Consider the following 23,701-nt stretch of genomic DNA (forward strand, 5'->3'; position numbering starts at 1 on the left):
TGGGGAATCCATCTTCTTCCAGGGCTCTCAAAATACCGCTCTCGGGGAGGCATCCTCCCTTAGGAATCCACAGCCCAGGGCACAGGCTGCCCGATTCAGCGGCAGTGGGAGAGGAAACACCTCCTGAAACCTTCCTCACCTTTTCTCATATGCCACTGAAGAGCATGAAGCCAGTTTTAAATCACTAACAGCACAAAGTGAATTTGGGCTAGTCTCATACATGTGAAAGCACCTCTTGTTGTGAAGCTCTCTTACCTCCTGCTTTGCATTTATGACGGCAGACTATTTCACCATATGTTGTTATTTTTCCAGGATAAAATGCTCAGCAAAGCCAACAAACACCAAGCCATCTAAATGTAAACACCAGGGAAAGTAACTAAATTGCTCTTACTTTAAAAATAAAATCAAATCACTACGTAGTTTTCTCTCTCTTACCAGAAATGTGACCACCTACTGTAAATGCAGGAACAACTTCCAGGTGTGCATTACTTGGGATACAGGCACATTTTTAGGGAGCACCTGCTGTCCCTCCCAGCACAGGCAGATCCGAAGCTGGTGCAAAGACACCCCTAATGCCAGATGTTGCTCACCAAGTCAGTCGTGCTCGCAATAAGCTCTCTGTAAAAGTTTTTACAAAAAAAAAGAACCCCCCAAACTTCTCTCTCTCTCAAGATCCTTCTCACTCACACACCCATGCTTCTGCAGACACGTGCTCCGCCACTTAGGGTCCTTCTGCCCACCTACTCGACTGGCATAGCTTACAATGCCAGGAGGCACAGGAGCAACAATAACAAAAAGTAGTACTACCAAAACACAGCTCACCATCCTTTCTCCTTTCCTCCCTTTTTTCAGCCTTTTTGTCACGATCATTCTGACACAGAAATAATATTAGGAGACCTATTTGTCCTCAGGGGTAAAACAGACATTAGATTTGTATATAGTAAGTCAGGGTTTTAACAACTATCTACACCAGAAAAGAAACTGCTTCTTTGAGACAGATGCTTATTTTGTAATGTGTATTACTAAACAGAAAAAAATCTCTCTGAGTCAGGGAAAAGATCATTTCACAGATGAGGCCAGAAGTCAAACTCTAAATATTTCCACCAGGCTCTTTTCCAAGCTCTTGGTACAGCTTGAAGCACAGGCAAAAAGACAAGCAGACTTTATATAAACAGATACAGCATCACTAACTTTGTGTTGGAGGACAGAAAAGAGTCAGAACGCTTTTTACACAAGCATGATTGTTAAGTATTATCTAAATAACTTCTAAGCTACAAGCTTAGCAGGGCAGGGGCTGGTTTGTGTAGCGCACAATGAAACCTTAGCTCTGATGAGGTCCTCAGAATAGCTGTAGAGTATAAATGTAAAGTACATTACACCATTAATTTTCCACTGGAGAAACTGAGACACAGGAAACCCGATTTAAGGTCATACTGGAAGGCTGCAGAAGAATCAAGATTGAAAAAAACTCTTTTCTCCAGACTCAGCTGGATCTTGTTGCTCTCCAGCCTCAAATGCCCCTCTCTACTGAGAGCTGGCTTTGGAAATTTAGCTCAGCCAGTGACAAGATGCTATGTTTTCTTCAATATAGATGACTGATCATCTTTCAATTTTGTCTCTACATACTGTTAACCTTTTATTGGAAAAAGCACATGAGAGAGGGGCAGAAGTAACCCTGGGAGGATGTAAAAAAATGGAATTCAGATAGATTTTTCCTTTTTTTGTTACTGAAGTGACAACTGATTTTGAATGCCTAACTCTCTGGACTGACTGCAGGATATGGTTCATAATTCCAGTTCAAGTCAATGAGGATGACCAGTGAACCAGCTTAGTATCCAAAAAACCATGCACCATCGTTCAGAAGAAAGCAGGAGAACAACCTTCCCACATCCACACCAGGCCTTTCCCATCGCATTGACCCTACAAGGAAGGCCCTGATGTTACCAGCCTCTAGTTTGGCACTGGAGCTCCAAAGTCAGGTTGAACTGCAGAGAGACGGTAGTAAATGGAGCCACAGGTCAGGTGGAAAGATAGAGGTTGGGTAGAAACATCTAATAAATGCTGTATCTTTTGTATGAGGTGAGTTCCCTGTAAAACACACAATATACACAGCTCAATGCATACCAGTTGCAATGAGAAGCGGTCTTCACTCTACCGCTATGTAACAAATTCATATAAAAAACTACACTCAGATTCCTTGTACTCAATCTTAACTGAGAAGGCTGGAAATTGCAAGTCAATGTCTTCCCTAATAGCTCACGTCTTTTTTTTTTTGTTTTAATACCATTGGCTAAAATAGAATAATTAGATTATTCTGAAACATTCACTGTCTTCAGATGTATCACACAGGCAGTGGTTCTTGCAGGAGAAAATAATGTAAAGAGGGACTTATAAGATCAGGAGCCCATGGGATGCCTGCAGAGATTTCCAAGTAAGTGTTTCTTTGGTGGAGTTTGTAATCTAAACACCACTGTAACAGTAAGAAAACACAAAGCATACTGATCCATGGGAAAGCCTCGCAAAGTACTATATTACTTTTGCAACTCTCCATCCCCAAAACATCACCCTGAAAAACACTTCTCTTCCCTGGTTACACTCACTCACCTCTTCAACTTCATTTTCAGTGTTGAACTGAGTCTCTGTTTTGCAAAGAGCTGTAGCTTCAATCTCCTGGTTATCATTTTAAAGATGAAAATCACAAAACAACTGGATTATTCTGCAGAATAAGAGTGAAACCGGAGTTTAAGCCGGGCTGCCACACCTGCAGTGCCCAGCTGAGGGGCAAGAGGGAGAGGAATCCCCTTTGCTGGACACTTCTGAATCACAGCAGTGTTTGGATAACAATGACTCCATTCAGCCCTCTAGCGAACTTCCCAAACAAGCCCCCATTTGTTACACGGGTGAGCTCAAAAAAACAAATAAAAAAAAAGGCCTGTATCAGATTGCTGCTCAAGAATCTGTCAGCTCCAATCTCTTTAACAAGGCTTCACAGCCAGAGGGCATGCCAGCTGGCACAGTATGCATTAAGCTCTTTGGGGACCGCATCAGCTGGTTAAAAAAAAAAAAAAAAAGCAACACAACAAAAACACCAACCAAAGTTTATATTAAAGGTGAGAGAGCTGTCAGAAACCACTCATAGCCAAAATACAAATCCCAGAAAGATCTGCACTGAAAAAAAACCCAAAAAACCCAAACCCACAATCACACTGAAAATTACTCCCTCCTAAAGAAAAATACCTGGCTCCTTGTTTGAGATCAAACTCCTTGGAAACTAACACTTTAAAAAACTCAAGTTTATAGATAAATTCCAAACTCCTTTACTGCAAATTTGCCAGGATTACCTGAGTGCAAACTGTAGGAGGAGGCAGGCAGAAGGCACAGCAAGGATGAAGTATTACACTGGTGCAAGGACCCAGGTGCAGTGGGCTCCCGTCCTGCCAGGAAAGCATCGCTGGGTCAAAGCACCAACTCTAAGGTTGGCTATCTCGCAAATCACCAACATTCAGGCACAAGCTTTATATAACTTAGATGTTCTGTTTCCTAGTGATATACAGTGCTAATGTGAAAGATGAACCGTTTTGTGAATTATCAGCTGCTAAAACCACATGGCAAATGATGTGATATGAAAGCAAGATAATAATCAGAATTGTGTGGTTTTAGTCTCTGATAGGCAGAAATCTCCAGTGCTTGGAAATTATTACAGGGAATCAYTACAAATGCTTAAGACCAACACTCGTCCAAAACCAGTGACCAGAATGTGTATGTACGTGTGTGTGTGTGTATATATTTATATATAAAAAATATATGTATGTGTGTATATATATATAAATATATGTATGTATGTATATATGTATGTATGTATATTTGGGGCTGATGGTATGTTTGTGCCCAGGGATATAGAAGATAATGGATGTCATTTGACACCATTATCAAGAATTTCTGTCATGCATGCTCTCTTACAGCTGAGCCACAGAAGGTCTTACCATTCTAAAAACCAGTATCACGAGTACATTTCTCCAGACCTTTTATCATGCATAACATAACCCAACTTTGTGGAATGCACAGTGGCAGGGTCTCATCTTTGCCTAGAACAGCTCTAGTTCAGAGCTCTTCTACACCTCTGTGCAACGGTTGTTGCTTTGGGCCCCAGAGGGACTGCAGTAATTGAGTTACACAGTAATCAGAGAAGGAATCTGATTGATTTTCCAACCCATTCCATTTTAATGGTGTCATCATGACACAAAATTCCTCATTTGTCTGCTTCACTGAGAGATGCTGCAACCTCTCCCCTGTCTGCGGTGATATCTATGTGCCAGGCCCCCAGGTGCAGCTCCGCTCTTGTGAATGTGAAAATCTGGTAAGCAGCGGCAGCAGAGCACACTTAGCCACGCTACAAAAGAAGCAGTAAGCCCACGAAAGAATGAACGCTGGTTGTATTCCACATCCCGGATAAAAAAATAAAAAATACTGTGGGACTTACAGTCACATTGTAATGTAATTGCCAACCAAATTCATTTGTGGGCTCCAGGCACGTGTTTCAGCTAGCACCCACTGCCAGTCAAATCCTGTGGTGAGATACTACCCAAAGAATACCCAATGCAGATCAAAGAGGCAAGAAAAACTAATGGTGCCTCCCCTGCCCTGACAGATACCCTTGCAGACTCCCGCCAGCTCTGTGCTCTGCTCGGGCACGTCCCCATGCAGGGATAGGCCTTTTTCAGTACAGATCGGTGGTAAGCAGGAAAGCTGCCAGCTGGCCAGCAGGTTCCAAACGCGTCAGCCTCAAACAGGAGGAGAAGAGCTGTACAACGTAGTAGTAATTACTCCCCGCCCCAGACAGGTGTGTGACTTCACACCCTCTGCAAGAGCAATCAACTGCAATCCATGCTAAACAGGTCTGCGTGAACTCCTCTCAGCCCAGCACAAAGGAAATTCAACTGCAGACTTGAATCTGCGCTCCTGCCAACATAACGAAGTTGGGGGCAACGCTAAGGCACAGATCCTGGAGAGGTGCGCACACACGGCCCAGGCCAGCTCCAAGGGGGACTGCACCAGAGCCCCATGACTCCTGCAAGGTTTGTGCTATTGGGATACATCAAGTCAAGCGCATCCCTTCCACCAACAACCTAGTTTGCAGTACATCCCTCTTTTCTTACTCATTCACAGCATAAAAAAGAAACGACAGGTTTAGTCCTTCCCCTGCAAAGGGCAGGCAACCCACTAAGAACGTGAAACCAAGCCTTTCCTCCGACCAACAAAAAAGCCTTTCTGATAGAAGATTCCAGGCAATGTGGTTTTCAGTTCCCTGCCTCCTCTCCGTCATACTACAGTCACTGCTTAAGGACATTACAACTAACTTGACTGATCTTCAAAAGCAAGGGAATTTCAAACTTTTGCACTGACGTATTCCCTCAGATTGAATGCCAGCACCACAAGCCCCTACCTGTTTCACTGTCTTGGAACAGGACAAGTTTAGGAAGAGAAACAGTTGCTCACTTGCTCTTCAGCCTGCCTAAAGATCAGATGTGCAAATGACAAAACTGAAGAAATGCTAAAACAGGAAAAAACCCCTTCAGCATTCAGCAGTTGCTGATGCTACCTACTTAATAAAAATAATATGCAGCTTGACACCTGCACACATTTACTGGAATGAAAAGGAAAGCATGCGTGTATGCTGGCATTGGGAGGGCTCATGGAGGGCAATGCTCTCCACCAGCCAAAGGATGCCACTACTCTGCGGCTGCACGGGCCTCTGTAATGCTACTGCTCACATGAGAGAAAGGGGGCACTGTCCTCACAGATAGCCAAAGGGACATCTCCACTTCTTTATTTCATATGCTGCTTAAGCTCTAATATCCAGATATCAGTCCTCCACAAAAACTTCATGGTTTTATTCTGGAATTGCCTTTCCTTCTGTTTTCTGCCTCCCCTGACATTTATGCCTATACGCACTCAGACCCAAACCCTTTACCCAAACCAGGTAACTACATGGGAGATGTTGACGCCCATCTGCAGCCACTAGGAGCCATGGGACGGAGAATTAGCATTAGCGCAGATTTGGAGCCTGCCACATAGGGAGCCTCCAAGATGCTCTCCAGTCCCACCCAGGTGATAAGTGAATACTTCAGTCACCCAAAATTGTGGGAACATACCATCTTCAGCCTCCTCCCTATATCAGCAATCAACAAGTATGCTTTATCATGGCAAAACATCTTCAACTAAGCTGTGAGAACAGGAAATAAATGCAGTTCCTTCCACATTAGATATGGACAAGGATCTAATCTCCATTCCCTCATGCACCGGCTATCACAATTCAGATAAATGATTCTGTTGTAGAAAGCAAAATGTCTTCTCTTCTGTCTTCTCCTAAGTAACTTAATCAAGTAGGGAAATAAAGTCAAACTGCAGCAAAACCAAGAACAACTCGGTGTCAGACAGAGTTGAACTGTCTTTATATAGAAATGCAAGGTATGAAACTTTATCTGTAATAGCTATGAGAGCAGTCCAACCATTCTTCCTTTGAGTTATGCTTTAAACATTTCACCTCAGTTAGCAAGAGGCTGATCTCATACGCTCAACTGCTTCCTCCTGTCAGGGAACCTGTAGTAGCTAATTTTTTTTTCAATCTATTTTATCTAGGAACATATGACAACAGGGACCATCTACAACAGGTTTAATACTGTTACACTGAAAGCTCGTCCAAGTCAACATCAGAAGAAAGCTGCAAGTATGCTCTGCCAAAGCATAAAACCCCAGGAAAGGTTGTGCTTACCTGTTATTGTGTAGTTGAACCTAAGATTCACATGGTCTGAATTTGTTGGACTTGTAAAAGAACATGTTCCCCGGCTGTGCACAGCAACTCCCTGCCTGCCTGCCTTCAGCTTAGGTCTTCTACTCAAAAGACCTCAATCCAGTGTGAAGTTAAAGATATGTCTCCCATCCTTTTTAGTTTCCAACATTCAGTTCTCTAATACCTTGGTATGACTGAAATAAGTAAGTTTTCTGGACTCGAAAATCAAAATATTCACATTTTTTGCAGGCTTGGCTATTGCAAGACAGCTTTTAACACCTTGCAAACTCACTTTAGAAAGAGGTGAAAAAGTGATTTCAGAAAGCGATGAGCGTGGCCTAGCCAAAGCAACATGAGTAAACAAGCAAAGGGAAGGAGAGGGCTCCGGGGTAGCTCCTGGGGGCTGTGGGAGCGTGGTGGAGGCCGCTCTGCCTTGCTGGAGCTGCAGCTGGGGAGCTGGGTGGCTGCCCGCTGCGCTGCCAAGCCCCCGAAGCGGGCTCTGGGGCTCAGGTGTGAGAAAGGGCTGCTGCAGGTCGGGGTGACCGAGGCTCCCAGGGCTGACCTGCCCTCGAGCCGGGGGCAGTGTCACTCGGAGAAGGGGTGCCCGGGGCAGCTGGAGGGGCCCCTGAGGCCTGGCTGCCTGCCCTCAGTCCAAAAGCAGGAGAGGAAGAGGAGGAGGAGGAGGAGGCCCCAGACAAGGCTGGCCAGGGCAACCGGAGCCTGCGGGGATACTTACGGCCCCGACAGACCCCGCAGCAGCTTCACACGCTAGCAGGAGTCTTCCACGCATACAGGGATGCGTAAGAGACAGCAGGAAAGAGTCTGCTAGAGGAACAGGGTGGTAAAGGGTTGTAGCTATTGTTAGGTTTCCCTGTCTTAATGTGGGTGGAATTATTTAATTTTTCTCTCAAACCATCTGTGTTTGTAATTGTTACAAAATCAGAGCAACAGAGGCCAACACACGCTTATTTCCACACCACAGCTTGCACTGTGCCATGTTCACTACCATTTTTAAACAGGAATTCCAACATCCGACCTGCTGTTCCCCCTCGTAGAGACCTTGCATTTAGACAATCAGCAAGGACACATAAAACTCATGATTTCAAAATACATATCTCTCAAATACATTAATTCATTTAAAACAGTCATTGTAATTACAAGTCACTAGTTCTTCACTTTCTTCCCATTTTATAGCCTTAATTGCAAAAGTGGGTGCTACATTCTTGCATTTTTAATTAGTCAACTGATTACAAGTAGAATTCTTTTCTACTATGAAGCTGCATCTTTTAAATATTCCTTCATGCAGGGAAGGATAAGCTCAGGACCTCATTAACCTCCTAATTAACAGAACAGACAAACTCAGGAACAAAAGCAGCCGTATTTGCAATCGAATCAACCGTCTGATAATAGTGAAGTTTTCTTAGTCGGGAAAGCTCAAGCATTTTGAGCAGACTGCACATCTCCACCAGGAACTACAGCTGAAGACAAAAGGATCTGGGTGCTGAAAACTGTTAGGTGCCCAAATATGGGCTGTGGGGACTAAATCAGCTATCTTCAAGATATTTTTCCCAAACTTATAAGTAATAAACTTCACAATAAAATTAAACTACTGAAAGTCTAATTCATTTTTTATTGTTAACATAGAAACAATTTTGTTTTGAAGCAACAACTTGTTTTTTACATGAAGAAATTTAAAGTCTGATTTTAGATTCTGACAATGAAAAAACATATGCTTAACCTCCATGTCAAAATTAATTGCATCACTCTTGTGAGCCAGCCTGCAAGCTTGTATAAGTATCAATAGGATAAACTTAGTTATGAAATTATTACTGTTTCACATACAGCAGTAAGATATTAGGTAAGATACTATCAGAAGATTGTCATAAATGCATTCGGAACACAGTTTATTATGAAACTTAATCTAAAGCAACAAAAAAAATTTTTTTTCCCTCTTTCTTAATACATGTTTAACCAGGTTCAAATAAGTGAATTGAAACCAGAAAATCTCCCAAACCTTTTTTCAAATCAATGATCAAACTGCCTTGCACTCAGTTGGAACGGAAAGAACAGAACTGCCAGAAAAGCGCGTTTCTCCAAAGGCAGAAAGGGGCATCAGGCTGGGCCATGGTGTTCGGTCTCACCAAGGGAAGCAGAACCCATTTCTCCTAGTCTAGCCTGGGTAGAAGGTATTACAAGGTATTCAGCCTATAAAAGGCACTGCAAAAGCGGATGACTTCATCCACCACTTGCATACAGCAACACTACCACCCACCAACATGTACGTATACTAATATGGTGGATCCTGTGCTTTTCTGCAAGTGTTTTCATGGTAAGAGCTATTCCAGAAACAAGGACACCAAAGTGCTTTATAAACAGTAAGCAGATACATCTCCACGTATACCACCAAGAGCTGGTCTACGCTGGAAAAACGCGAGTCATGCCACCGCAATTACCACCAGTAGTGCAGCTGGGCAATGACACAGCTGTGCAAATCTGGTGCTACTACCAAGCACCAGATTTGCCCATAGTCATGCGTTTTCTACCACTATACCATCCAAACTGAACTGAACTCTACCTATACTGCCAGGCTACCTTATGGCACTTGCTGTAATACAGACACTAATTTTCACAGTCCAGCAATTACCTTAAGATAAAACAGGGCTGCTCTTCAACAGCATACAGAAAACAGTGAACAATAACTTAGTGAAAAATTCTGCACTCAAAATGGTAAGGAGAATTTATTACTAATCATTGTATAAAGAGTTAATGCAAACAATGCTCAGCAAAACACTGGCAAATATACTCCTTATCCTGCAACATGCACCATCTCACATAAGAAGCATGATCCAGAACGACAAACACACGAAAGAAAATGTACAGACAGACAATTAGTCAAGTAAACAACTTAGAAACGATTGCTGGAAGAAACAGGTTCGCAAGAAGAGAGAGAGGGAGGGTGAATTTGGCAGCAGAGACTCGGAGACTGTTCCAGGAATAGGAGGAAGCATGAAGCAAAATGCAAAGCTGAGAGTAGGAGGAAGAGATAAAGGGAGCAGTGCACAGGGAGTCAGAGGGGAGTAGGAGAAAATGACAGCTCACATTGCTTAAGGAGGCAGAAACATAGTGCCTAAAGACAGAATTTGCCCGAGACATTCGGTCTAGCATGCCTACTTTTAAAAAACACAGGTTATTTAATAATCAAAAGAAGCAGGAACTAAAAGGCTTAACATCTCATCTTCAAAGATGAGTTTCCAGCAGAAGCACACTAGCATGCTTAGAGCTTATGTATTTAATGCTGATGGGGGAGCAGCTCATACAGTCTGCAAGCCTAAAATTCACTGCAACAGGCAGTGCAACAGGCTGGACGCACCATAGCAATATTTCATCTGTATCTGACTAAAGCCACTGCTGGTTAGGTTGTGAAAAACTAATATGCTTGCAGGACTGCCTAACTGCATTCACCAGTTTCCTTTGCGCAGGGAGAGGCACACGGGGGAAAAGGCAGTCAAAGACTTTGCAAGTAGGCAAGAAAGTTGCCTTCACTATGTTATTACAGTACGTAATACTGTAGGCCATTTCAATTGTACGTCATTTCCCACAGTGAGAAGTAGTATTAGATGGGTGCAGTAGCTGAGAGTGTAGAGCACCTAAATTAGAGAATACCCACAACAAAATGTTATAAATGCTTAAATTTCATGATTAATGTTGAAATCTGAAGTCCAAATGTGCTAACAGTGATGAACTGATCTCAGTGAGGTAACAGACACTTTGTAGTTCTCAGATCACTTAACACTGAAATCTTGTGCACAGTTATGATGGGAGGCAAATAACCACATCTCAGGCATTCAAGTAATTCAAGCTTGACTTTGCAGCAACACTATAAATAAATAATTAATGCTTTTTACTAGCCCCAGATTAGACTAACACTATACTTTCAGACAAGATTTTTTCTTTGTTTTCTACTCAACATTACTGCAAAGGGGAGAGTAAAGGTAGTTTGGATGGCCAAACCCTAAATTTTATCTTCTTCAGTGTAGCCAAAACACAAGAACTAAATAATTTTGAGCTAGACAGCAACTTTGAAGAACCTATAATTATGTTACTAAAAAATACCCAATGCTAAACATCTTTTAAAATTTTAAACATTAATTTTAAAATTAAATGCACAAACTAATTTAAACTCTAATTATTTGGTCTACTTAATTCTCACATAATTAATTTGGTAGCTGGAATGTAAGCACTACAGCTTTTTGGAAGGCATATGCTGTTTTCGCACACAACAAAGAAATGAAGCCTCTACTCGAATTGTAAAATTCAGTCTTTGTTATGGAACTGGGCTTGTGTCTTTGTAATAATCTGAAAAGCTTTCACTGTCCTCCCAGGGTCTATACCCCGTTCCTCCAAAGTATTAAGTGGCTTGCAGAATATCTGTGATGGGAAGAGTTAAGGAAGGTTCATGGTCTTCATTCAAAAAAACCTGCTGGCATCTGGATACCTGTAGCAGGAATCTTACCCATTGCTTTTATGCCTATTTTTGCCCAAATTCCGCTTTGCCTGCCTGTACCTTCCGAACCAATTCGGCTGGCACGAGGGGCGGCATTGCAGAGGCGGCTGCCTGCCGCTGCAGCGCAAGGCAGCCTCGCTCAGTGCTCGGGAGCGCCTGCCGGGTGCAGGAGGATCGCCTGCGCTCCCGCCTGGCTCCCGTCGCAGCGGGAGGGGGCATGGGCGAACACACGCGTTCGCCGGCATCCCTCGGCGGCACGAGAACAGATGTGCACATCCCCCTCCTCCTCAGCCACCCCGGGCTGTCAATTTGACAAATGGATCGGTAATTCCCGCTCCAGGAAACCTACTGCCGCAGCTCTCATTTTCAGCCCCTTGCCTCCCCCGGCTCAGAGGGGCAGCCCTTTGGCAGCAGGAGCTGATAACTCTATCCAAGCGGTGCCAAGAGGYGTGTGAAGGGGTTGTCAAACCATATGCTCCTCTCAGTCAGCTCCTCCCAGGAGAAGACTGGGGGTCTGCTTTCTAACTGCTTCCTGAGCACATACATTGGGGACCCAATTTCACTCTCTTGTCCAGGCACAGGTTTTCCTGCATATACAGAGAGGGAGACTCCACAGAGGAGCTGGAAGTGAGGGCTTCAGTTTCAGGAGACCAACATCTGGAAGTGCCTTCCAGAGGAACTTCAGGGCAGATTTTGGCTTCTCTCCCCCCTGGAAGAGTCATAGAAGGGAGAGAAGGAAGAGCAGCATTATCACAGCAGACAAGACAAGACAGGGTGGAATATTAAAATCAACTTCCCCTTTGCTCCTTGGTCTACAAGCATCCACTTTTAACTTGATGTATTTACACATTTCCTGAATCCCACCTGTAAAATGCAAATAATGTTACACAGAACAACTATGCGCAGTGATGCCTCAACAGCACTTTGAGATGCCCAGGACTGTATCAGAATGAATTGTTACCCTAATGTTACCTGTGTAAAGCACAAACTTCGAAACAGTGATAAAGGTGAGATTGCCATTGCTTACTGCTCTACTGTAAACACTCCAGACAATGAGATCTGAGACAGACAGAAGATGAAAAATCCTCTAGCAGTTCTCAACTTAAAAAAAAGATTGTAACTTGACTTTTGTTTGCTCACAGTATARAAGACATCCCATGAAAATGGTGAAAATTCTTTTCCCCTCCATCGTATTTGCCAAGCTCTCATACATTTCTTTCTTTATTTCTTCCTTTACTGCCTCTATTTGTATCAAACACTGGAACTGTGCTCATTCAACCAGGGCCACCTCAGAGGTTAAACTACTGGCAATGGCATTTAATTTACTGTGAAGCAGGAAGAAGGGTGCATTTATTCTAGGTCAAACTGCCTATATGAAGAATCACTTTGGACTTTGCAAATGCTAAGAATACAAACAAGAGGAGATCCTCTACCTTTTTTTAGAGAGAAGTCYGCTTTCCTTCATGATCCTAAATAGACTGATGCCAATCAACCAATTTACCTCATACACACTGAACCAACGCCTTGAATCCCTAACTACCCTACCACCTGAGAAGAGACTCCTCAACTTGGGTACCCCCACCCTGTTCCTTGTGGAAATCCAAAACAGAGCAGTTGTACATATATCAATGGGGGACACCAGAGGTCTGTCCTGCCTGCTCTCCCTTTTCCCTCCAGGGATAAACATTTGGCCTTCTTAAAAATACATTCTGCACTTGAATTTTCAGTGTAAAAATGACGACCTACTTTGAAATGAAGCACACAACACGCAGTGGCCACCAAGTACCAGAGAATGACTGAAAGTCACAACCAACTAAAGCAAAAAGAGAGGCCAACTTCCCTGTTTTGTTTTTTTCAGTTCTGAAAAGGAGGGTCCCTACATAATCTCAGCTCATACACAAGGGATGTGAAAAAGCATGCCTATGCTTCCTTCATTGTATGACACCTAACTTTACAACCTTTTGTTTGGAAGAAGGCACTACATTGGATTTAAAGCAACTTCTGAAACAGTAAGCAACAAAAACAAATCCCTTGGAGGAATATTTTGTATTAAAGATGGCTYCAATACATAGCAAAACATTCCCATACCGGCGGTACTCTGAGTACAAAGTGTGCTCGCTCTTTGCCAGCCCTTGTGCCTGGCTTGCTGGCTCTATAGTGAGTTTGTTATTGCCCTAAGGGAGTATTAGATAATGAAGAGCTCTGAGTTCTCCTTTTGCTTCATGCCTGGGCTCATCCTAATGTGTATAAGTAAGCTTAGTTTGCAGACTTTCCTTCTCAGCTGCTTCCCCCTCTTCTTTTCCAGCAACCCAGCAACATTTTTTTTTTTTTATAAATGAGCACTACCAATTGCCTCTCTTGAAACAAGCTTACTGAATCCATCACCTTATTTAGAGTCTGCTCCAGAGACTAAAATGAGGATCCCAGCGTCAAATGGACAGGAGTGCTTCAGCTGCATGGGGTGACTGTCACGAAGCATCATCAGAAAGCAGGCACCCGCAGAGGACAACCACTGGGGTACCTGCTCCCATCCTGTACCACGCTACATGTGGCACATGCTGCGCCACTAGCAGGGGATGGCTGTGCAGAAAGAGGTGCGACTGCACAGACGCAGCCACACGCGTTGAAGCAGTAACACCAGACAGCGTCATGCAACCAGACCTTCACYGTGGTTTCAAGCAAATGGCTGCATCCATTCATGAAATGCCTCTGACATGCCATAACACTTTACTGAGTGCATAAAATGGTTGTTTTAGGATGAAGGATAGCAGCGGGGTTAATGAYGCTAGCTCTATAGAGGCTTTTCTTTCATTACGTTTCTGAGAAGTCATGGAAAATAAACAGACCTGATGTGTCATTTCTGGATGGTTTAAAACAATGGAGAACATTTTTATTGAAAGATTATTTGTATTTTTATAGTCATTTCTTTCAAATAATCAAAGCAGATAAGCTATATAAGGGATTGACTGAAAATTACAACAGTGAAGAAAGACCCCAAATTCCTGGCATTATCAGCATATCGCCTTTGACATGTTACTTAAGCTCTGTGTGTCGGTTAAACACACACACCTGGCAACATGTACTTCCACATTATTGCTTTGAGATTCTTGAATTTAATGGCATATAGAAAGGATAGGTCTTAATATTACTATGATAACAGGGAAGAAATTCCATTGCAATTTTAGATAACCCAAAACATAACACATCACTTAGCAGGGAATAACACCTTTCCTCATCCTTTAACAGCTGAAGCTGGGGAGTGAAGGAGGACAGAGGAGGGAATTGAAAATCACATCTCCTGTTCCACATAGCCACACTGTAGAGGGAAGGTTTAAGACAGCAGGAGCTACATTTACACAGTTATTTACAAAGCAGCATATCCATCTGACTGCTTTTTTTTTTTTTTTTTTTTACAAGAGTGAAAAAAACAAGCCTCTTAAGAAAAGAGGCCCTGTGAGAAGTTTCTGATCTGTGCTCCAAGCTAAGCTCTTGCTTTATACAACTGCAGTGTTTGGCCATGTTGCAGAAGCATCAGTACTATCTGCATAAACTTGACTAATTAATTAAAGAACATTTTTAAGGCCCAAAATCCTGTTTAAGGTGCCCTGACCAGGAGAATGGCAGCTGCATCAGAGATCGAGGATCAAGAAATTTCTTAATGACCAAAAAAATGTTCTAAGTGAATCTTATTTTCCAAGAAGCTCAAAACTGAAATTCCAATGTATTGTCACCCAAAGGCTTTTTTACTAGTTTTGGGGGGGGGGGGGWTTACTTAAAAAAAAAAATCTATTTCTAAGCTTTCGAACTGCTAAATATTATATTAACACAGCTAGCTCTGTTCTTAACATGAAAATGAGAATTTAGATTGCTGTATGAGAAACCACTAGAAAAATATAGCTGTATTAGTACTCAGGAACAGAAAAAACACGATCTGTTTTTTTTAATTTTCCATCTGTAACAGCTCTAATATTTGCAATGATTTCATCAGTTACCAATAGTGCTGATATCTGCTCATCATTCAAACAATCAGATATCCAAGAAATAAAGTGACTGACTAAGAAGAGTCAAGGGAGTATCTATTTATAGTGCAGCATGAGCAGTAGCCTAGGAGAAGGTGTGCAGCTATAACCAGCTTCCTTGTACTATTCAAGCACATTTGTGTGCCACCAGCTCCTCAAGGCCAGATTTCTTCTTTCCTCCAGCACATTTTAGAACCTGAATTTAACCCAGCTGTAAGGTTAGATGCAGAGACATCCTATCAGGGAGGGAAAGGGAGACCAGAGGGAGGAGGAGGAGGAGGAGAGGGAACTAACGTAGAGCTTAATGACCGAGGAAGGTAGCAGGCATATCAGCGCTAGACACAAGCCCTGCCAAGTCCACTTAGTGCGCTGCCTAATGCAATCATTGAGGAGCAGCCCCTCCATCCRCCTCTCAAAGCACTGTCCTTGCAGATGATGACTTGTTAAATAAACAGTCAAATACCAGTGCACGGAAAAAAAAAGATGTTTCCTTGTACTTACCTAAGGGTAGCAATTAGATAAGGAATAGCACAGATAAACACACAGATTCAAATTTCCTACCTTTAAAAGCCATGTCTTCCAGTGAAGTTCTCTCTCAAAAGGGGTCCTGTCTGATAACTCTGACAGTCAGCAACCCAAGGAAGCACACGGAGCCAAAGGGAAAGCAAGGAAGAATAAAAAGCCTGAGAGCTGCTCTTCACAAAAATCATATATTAAGTGAGCTGGCCTTTCCTGAAAAGGGCAGCTGGGCTGCACAGTCGGTAGATGGCTGAACCATTATTAGCAGCAGGGATGCCTTCCCTTCCCCCAGTGTCACCAAAATCTCTCAGATCATGTTGTGAACCTAAGGACGCTGGAATTTTAAGTGCAGACAAATGGAAAAATGTAAATAAATTCACACTAAAAAGAGGACATCACTGCTAAGCATAATAAGCAGCATTAACCACTAGCTGGTATATCATACTGCAGCTACAGGTGGGTGGTGGGCAATGCACAGTCCAAAAGCACAATCCCCTGCTTCCCAGGAACTATCTTGTCCTGGAGCTCCTCTCTGAAAAGCTTCCATGTCACTCTCGGAAATCCCAGGAACAACGAAAGGAAAGTAAGGATACCAGTGTGCAGAGGAAGGCAGAAAAGCATGGTCCAGTATTCAGACAATCAYGGCACACGGCAGACTTGCGATGCTCCTTCAGGGTGGGGATTCACCGATCCGTTCCTCGCCCGCCGTACACCCTGTGCCTCTCATCGCAGCAGGGCGCTGAGCTCCATTTGCACGGCAGACAATGGGATCTGGCAGCGGTTCAAAGGCATTTCCAGGGAAGTGACTGAGCCAGCTCGCTGCCAGCTCGGCTCGCACAGAGACGGGGATGCAGAGTCCCCCGCTTCCCTCCCCTGCCCTCCCTCCCTCCCGTGACAACGCGGGCAGGTGCTGCACCACGGGCAGCAAGGTCTCCTTTTGTTCAGAGGCAAGAGGATCAAGAAGAAAGCCAGAGGGGTGCTGCCAGGGAGAAGTACAGCACAGAAAGCCACATCAACAAGGTAGAGGGAGGTGGGGGAGAGCGACGGAAGGGGAGAGACAGAGAGCAGGAGGGAGGCAGGCAGAGGGAGGGCAGGCRGGAGCGGGCAGGAAGGAGCCCCCGCAGACGGTGCCTGCCGCTCCTGGGCTCCCTGACAGCTCGCTGCCAGAGTTTGTCTTTCGAAGCTGTCACAGGTTTATGGTTGCCTTCAGACACGAAGCTGACAAGATGAGGGAAACTACCCTCAGCAAATGTATTCAGCAGCAGTAAATTGCTTCTCTTGCCCTGATGCGGCTCACAGTTTCACTCCGGGAACTGATCTCATTATCAGGAAAAACAGCCAAACCAAACCAAAAGCATACCAGCTAAGTACACTGAGGCACTGTTACTGGAATCCTGAAACAGGCATAAATCTGCACGTGGACACAGAAAAATCACTTTCTTGTGCACCAAAAATATTAACATGCTAGAACAATAAATACATAAATCTGAAAATATGTTCTGTCCCTATCTAAATGTGTTTGGCGGTGGTGGGGCAGCTGTCCCCTCTTTGAATCCCTGAAACACTGGTACAAGCAGGGTTCTCTATGTTGAAATTCAATAGGAAACGGCATTGCAGGAGAGAGGAGGCAGGCAGGACGCGCTGGAGGCAGCGAGGAGGTTCTCGCCACGGCACTGGGCTCTGTCCTCTGAACACGCAAAGCGCTAGGTGTGCTCAAAGCTGTATTCCCTCCTGCAGTCAGTGTTTGGGAGAAGCAGGTTTTCAGACAGGATGACACACTAGCACACATTTCTACAGAAGTTATTTTAACAGGAGCTGACAGCGCACTGCAAACACTTCTGCAATAAGACACTGAAAACTTAATGCAACGGAATGTTACAGGATATTAAAGAAGGCTCTGAAAGAGGCCTGACTCTGACTGATTTAGTTGCTACCTCTATGATAAGGCAAAGAAAGCACCTTTTAAAAATATTCTCCTGACAGTAACAAGTTAAAAAGAAAAATGGAAACAAGGGCCAATTATTAGACCCTTGGGGTTACCTACTATGTTTTTACCTGCTTTTGCAGTATGCCTAGCATCTCACAGTCAAATTGACCAGGTAGCTGCAGTAAGTCTCCTCTGTCTGTCTTAAAAAATGTTTCTTTTCTCTGCCTCATTGCTGACAGGACAAGAACAACACCCTGAAGCTAGGGAAAAAAATGGTTTAAATTGCTTATTATGATCAGATCATTCCCCTACTAAATTAACAACAAACCCAACCCAGAATGGGTATGTTGTTATGTATTCTTCCTGTCCTATAATGGACAATGATTTGCTCAACACTGCTTCATCATGGAAAATACATTTCAAAAACATAAGAAAGTATTCATGTGTTTAATATTAAAGCTGAAAAGAGCATCGAAATCTTTCAAAAAGAAAAGCACATATACATTAAGGCATTTATTGCTAAGCGGTGAATAAAAGACAATTTGCTGAGGGATAAGGATTACATGCAAGGAATCAGTGCTGCTGTCCTAAAAAAAAAAAGCTGAATAGAGTACCCCCTAAAAATGTGGGTTCCACATCTGATAGAAGAGACAACTCTTTATTCTGCCTCTTTAAAAAAAAAAAAGTTCTCCCAGACATGTCATGCTACAAGGCAGCACTGCAAGGCTCCAAGCCTCTTTACTTTGTCCATTGCAGAGGGATGATAGTGACAACATTTTTTGTTTACACTTAACCTAAAACCATTTAAATTTTTAGCCTCTGGCTGCCATCTATGCCAGTAAACAAATCTTTTCCATTCAAGCTGCTTATGCAAAAAGCAAATTTTGGAAACCTCTCAATACTCCACTAATCACAAAGAAAACAGAAAATCCTGACTCTCAACAACACAGGATTAATTTTTAGAATAACCGAGATTTTCTTGACGAGTTTACATCAAACACAAAATACATCTTCTTCCAATCTACAAAGTTTTACAGAGGTTTCAGGTTTATTGGACACTTGCTGAGAGTCTTTTCAAATGTACTCAGCTGGAAAACGCTAGACAGAATTACTGTTGTTCCACATACAGGAAGACGATTAACTTTTGCTCACTGCCTAAAGTCCAAACTTCAGTATCTCTCTCAAAGGCTAGATCTTGTCTCCTCCATCCTCCCTGCCCAAACCTCCCTACCTCCACTTCTCCCCCTCCAAAAAAAAAGATTCAGGAGAGAAGCCTCCCCCCCAAACTCTCCTTCCAGAACTCCTCCATGCTGTCGCCCAGATCTACGGCAGGCAGATAAAAAATTAGGCCACCCGCTTCCTCCCTGGTAAGCGTCACCGAGAGGCATGCACACAGTTACCCCCTCACACCAGCAGGTAGGTGTAGTGAGATTTCAGTGATATTTTCCTAAGCAGCTAGTCCTAACTATCCAGGACGCAGCTCTAGCACAGCTCAACTTCACGCAGTGGGGTTCCCTTCACAGAGCCCTGAAAATAAAGCGGAAAATCCTGCAGGTTACTACCAATTAAAACACAGGTTCTTCGACTGCACGTAGTAAGTACATCCTCCTCTCCCCGGCAACTTCCCCTGTCATGAAGATTCGGGTAACCATGAGGTCTCTCTGCAACGTCTGAGCCTTTAGCAGGCTGCGATGTACCAGATAGGCCTTTCTGACACCGTTACATGATCTTTGTGTTCAATATTCAATGTACTTTAATCACTGTAGTGCGAGCCGAAGTGCAGCTCCAGAATTACACAATGTTAAAGCAGTGGTTTTCCACCAGGGTCAGCAGGAAAGCTTACCAAGAAAACCAAGCCAATCATCAGTAGGTTTAACTCACTGTACAGGTATCAACATCTTTCTCTCCTCTACTTCTAATACTCACAATCTGCTTTATAGGCACTGCAAAGCCCAGCTGAAAACCAGAACCAACTATTAGGAGAAAGCAAGGGGACTTTAAGAGTCTCTATACCTAAACTAAGAGTGGTAGCTGCTACAAGAATATTAACAGTGTTTGCAATATTTCCTCTTCACCAGCATCACACTGTGTAATGGCATAATTCCTAAGATGTTGCTTAGACCCAAACCTCTCACTATGCTTTATTTCAGTAGCTTAAAAGGGTACATGAGCAGCAAGGTAAATAATGTTGAAGTAAATGGCCTTAGTTTCTAGATAATCCAATCTTGAAAAGTTAAATAAAAAAGGAGCAAAATCCCATCTTTCCACGTAAATCTCCTAAGAGATCTATATTGGAATGCTGACTTCCTACCCCATACAGACCTGTTAATCCTCTCCTAGACGTCTGTGATATTTATTGGGCTGTACTGCAAAATGTTCACTTGGACCTTTAAAATGACTTCAAATGAGGACACAAAACAGATTTTTAATGCCACACTGTGCCATGCCAGACCACACCATACCATACTATGCCATGCTGGATGGCCAGACATAAGCTTTTCTGTTGCACAATTTTCAAAATTCCTCAGCTTTAAGACCATATTAACATTGATTGCATTTGTGACATGAACAGGCCTAAATGGTTCTTGAACKACCAAGACATAGCAAGGCACCCATTTATTTAGTTTACATTCTTTGAAAAATTTTCTTGGTCAAGTCTGGATTCTTATTTGTAAACCACCGCGGCATAACAGCGCTGATAGCCCTATCCCCGAACGATCTGTAACCTCCAGACAGAAACACGTAACAAATCTAGCACAATTTACAGCAACGTGCCAGACAAGAATTTCTCACCCAGCTCTTTAGTCTCAATCAGACACAAGCCTCCTCTGCGCACAGTGCCCTTCCCCCAATTCTTTCCCCGTTTCATTGATTCACTTCATTTTACAACTTCGTGCAGGTAGAAACAAACAGGATATGCTGCAGCCAGTGCCATAGATTTTGTAACTCTCTCTGGGGACAGTAAACACCAAACATATTTGTGCGCAAATTTATTTCGAAAAACACTAGGAAAGGAAAAACCCCTTCCCACTCCTCTTATGCTCACAGATAAAGCTGAAGCTCAGTTTAATACCTGCATCACTGCCTATATGATAAATGCTAAATTAAGTCAATAGACATCAATTTGATCTTAAAAATGGTACAGAAGTCTGAAGGAGATCACCTCTTCCTAGATTCTGCCTGAGGGTGTTTCATCTGTCCCCTTTTCAGCCCCCGCACAATTTTAACCAAGGATTTATGTTTCTGGCAACAGTAAGGGATCATCTCTCACCCAGCCTTCCTCCAGTATAGATCACTATTGAGGTACTCTAACAYTACACTAAGCAGCTGAAAAAAATTGGATTTCTTTTCAGTTCCTTCTAKCCTTCCTCCACCAAATATTGGTACCAGGAATCTAGATTACCTTAGTTCTTTTGGAGGAGATACTTGGATACACAACTTTTCTGGGGATCACTGAGGGAAGAGGGAAAAATTCTCATCCTCTTTAGCAACCATAGGAGGGATAGGAKAAGACTGAAGCAAGCATTTATCCCAACATCCTTCAATATTTGTTTGTTAATAGAGGAAGAGCTTCCTGGTCTGAATCTCCCCTTTAACTGAGGTAAGCAGAGATCCACTCCATGGCACAGGGAAGACTACATATAAACCCCAAACCAGCTTATCGGCATAACAAGCCATACAAATGCTGCCATAACTGTGGGGAGGGGGAAGATGAGCCCTTCAGGCAGYTGAAGGTATGATCTGTTCAAACCTAAAAAGCACATTTTCTTTGCAGCAGACTTTGGTAGATTTCTAGCTGGTTTGAATGTTTATGTTGTCAATAGTGAAATCTACCCTACCTGAAATTTAAGTCAAAGACAACTATGTCATATTAGCTTTTTTGACCTGCCACTGAAACAGAAAACAGAGTGGATCTTAGAACGCCTAGATGTAGCTGACTATGGGATTAAGGGAAAAAATGTTAAAGGTTTGTATTCCTAAAAATATACCTCTGTCTCTTAGATCAGTTGACAAGYGAGACACCATCCATCCTGTTTGGAATGAAGTGCCTTTCTGAGATGACAACAATTTCTGGGACTAAGAGAATCACGTGATGGGAAACTCCTTTCTTCCTCTTTGGAGAAACAAAGGGGCTATGTCATGGGCACCAGTCATTGCATCAGAATCTGAGGGATRACAGGATACAGAGCAAGCAGCCTCTCCTTTCTGTCATCTGTCTCATTAAGTAGCTGGAGGTGGCAGGGCCCCAAGGGCACCAGCAGCTGTTATGGCCCTGACCAGGCTCCCCTTGGGGCCTCCACCACCCCCTGCCCAGGAGCCCCATTTCAGCTCAGCCCTGGGCCTTTAGTCACCCCCGAGCTGCGCTGTGCAYGGGCCTGCCTGCAGCCCTGCTCCAGCCCTGCCTCCTGGGCGGACCTTGGACCTGTGCTGTATGTAGCTTGTCTCCTGGAAAGACTCTTCGTATGGATGCTGTAGCCTTGTCTCCAGCCCTGTCTCTGGCCCCAACTCCTTGTGACTGACTCCCTGGATGGCCCCTGAACCTGGTTCATCACTCGCTTTGCTTGGGGCTGTCGATGGACCCTGCTACCAGCACCCRTCTCTGCCCACTGTGCTCAGCCCGCGTGGGACTGTGCCCTGTCAGAGRGGGCACTGCCCGCACTGGGGTCGCCCCCGGCTCACCTTCCCTTAGGGACAGCCAGTCCTCACGGYTGGTGCACAGTGGTTGCAGGAGTGGATTTAAATATTAATGGAAACAATATTCATCTCTTCGGGCTGATGAATGGACAGGTTCTTTCTGGGAAGCCTTCCCAGTTTTCCATAATCGCAACCTAAGTTGAYTTCCAAGCCTTTAAGCATGGTCTTAGCACAGGTCTTGGCAGTTTCACCAGTGTCTTAGCCCAGTAATGCATCAATAACTTTAATGTCAGACAAAGAAAATATAATCTGAGAGACTAATACTGTTTTGTAATATATAAGCACATGAATCACGACTTTGGTTTCATTTTGTTGAAGAAGGTGAAAGAAAGGAGGAACATGTGTTTGCATTCACAGGAGAAAACTTAATGATAACAYGTTACTTTTCCACATTAAAGTAGAAAAAAAGCTCTTAATGTACTGAACACACCATTCCCCAACCACAAGACTATATTCATTTAAAATGCACGCAAGAAGGGTGACAAGGGCCAGAGATAAGCCATTCAATTGACAAATAGATGATATATTTAAAAGACAGAAAGTGCCTCTTCCACAGCACCCTAAGTCATGCCCTGCTGTTTTGTAATTAATTTCTTGTCTCTGTTCAATAGTGCTCAAATTTCTTCATCTCCTAAAAGATCCTCAAAGCACACTTGGAGATAAAGCTAGTATGGAGGAAAGGATAACAGCAGTAGTAGATGTTATGCAGGCTAGCCTTATCTATGCCTTACGTTTACAAGTGCTTACAATTTGAGACACTTCTCTTTATATATATCTTTTATATATATTTTTGTATTCATCTTTAATATTCAACAGGCTCATCTTCAGGAACAGACAAGCCTTGAAAAATGATGCAAATAATAACTGGCAAAAATTCATCCCTCTAACTTGCCAGTTCTCTTGAACTTCAGTCCAATAAACCAATTAAGATGTTTAAGACCAGATCCTGCCTGAGCACTGGAATTTCTCTCTGTTGCATAAATGCTGCATGACAGGACCTCACTAATAAACTTAGATCAATCCTACAAGCTCCAGAGGAACTGGTTACTACACCTTGCCCCAGACAAGGAGATGAAGAACTGGTGACTGCAAAGAAATGTTGGCAGACAAGTGTTTAACAGATCCAACTGGCAGGACAAAACAATAGACACAGGTAGGAACTGAGAAAAAGATAAAATATAATGGAAGAGAAAAGGAATAATTTGTACCTCTGTTTCAGCTATGACTGAATAGATCTGCAAGATCAT

The 23,701-nt window shown here is 43.3% G+C and overlaps 1 protein-coding gene across 9 annotated transcripts in view; it reads right to left on the bottom strand.

Moving 5' to 3' along the window:
* The window catches only part of NDST2 (N-deacetylase and N-sulfotransferase 2), a 138,276-nt gene that overhangs the window by 31,884 nt on the left and 82,691 nt on the right, over nucleotides 1-23,701 (bottom strand). For 3 of the 9 annotated variants that reach the window (XR_003251912.1, XR_003251911.1, XM_026055797.1), the window contains 3 exons: nucleotides 3,342-3,434; nucleotides 2,605-2,716; nucleotides 256-2,088 (listed from right to left, as the gene is read on the bottom strand). The exons of 4 other annotated variants lie outside the window; for them this stretch is intronic. The gene's annotated coding sequence lies outside the window, so the exon portion shown is untranslated. Of the gene's footprint in view, nucleotides 1-255; nucleotides 2,089-2,604; nucleotides 2,717-3,341; nucleotides 3,435-23,701 lie in introns of those variants that run through there. 2 more of the 9 variants (XM_026055794.1, XM_026055795.1) reach the window with 2 other exon arrangements.

The sequence above is a fragment of the Apteryx rowi genome, unplaced genomic scaffold (genome assembly GCF_003343035.1).
Source record: "Apteryx rowi isolate R43461 unplaced genomic scaffold, aptRow1 scaffold_126, whole genome shotgun sequence".
Classification (NCBI taxonomy): Eukaryota; Metazoa; Chordata; class Aves; order Apterygiformes; family Apterygidae; genus Apteryx; species Apteryx rowi.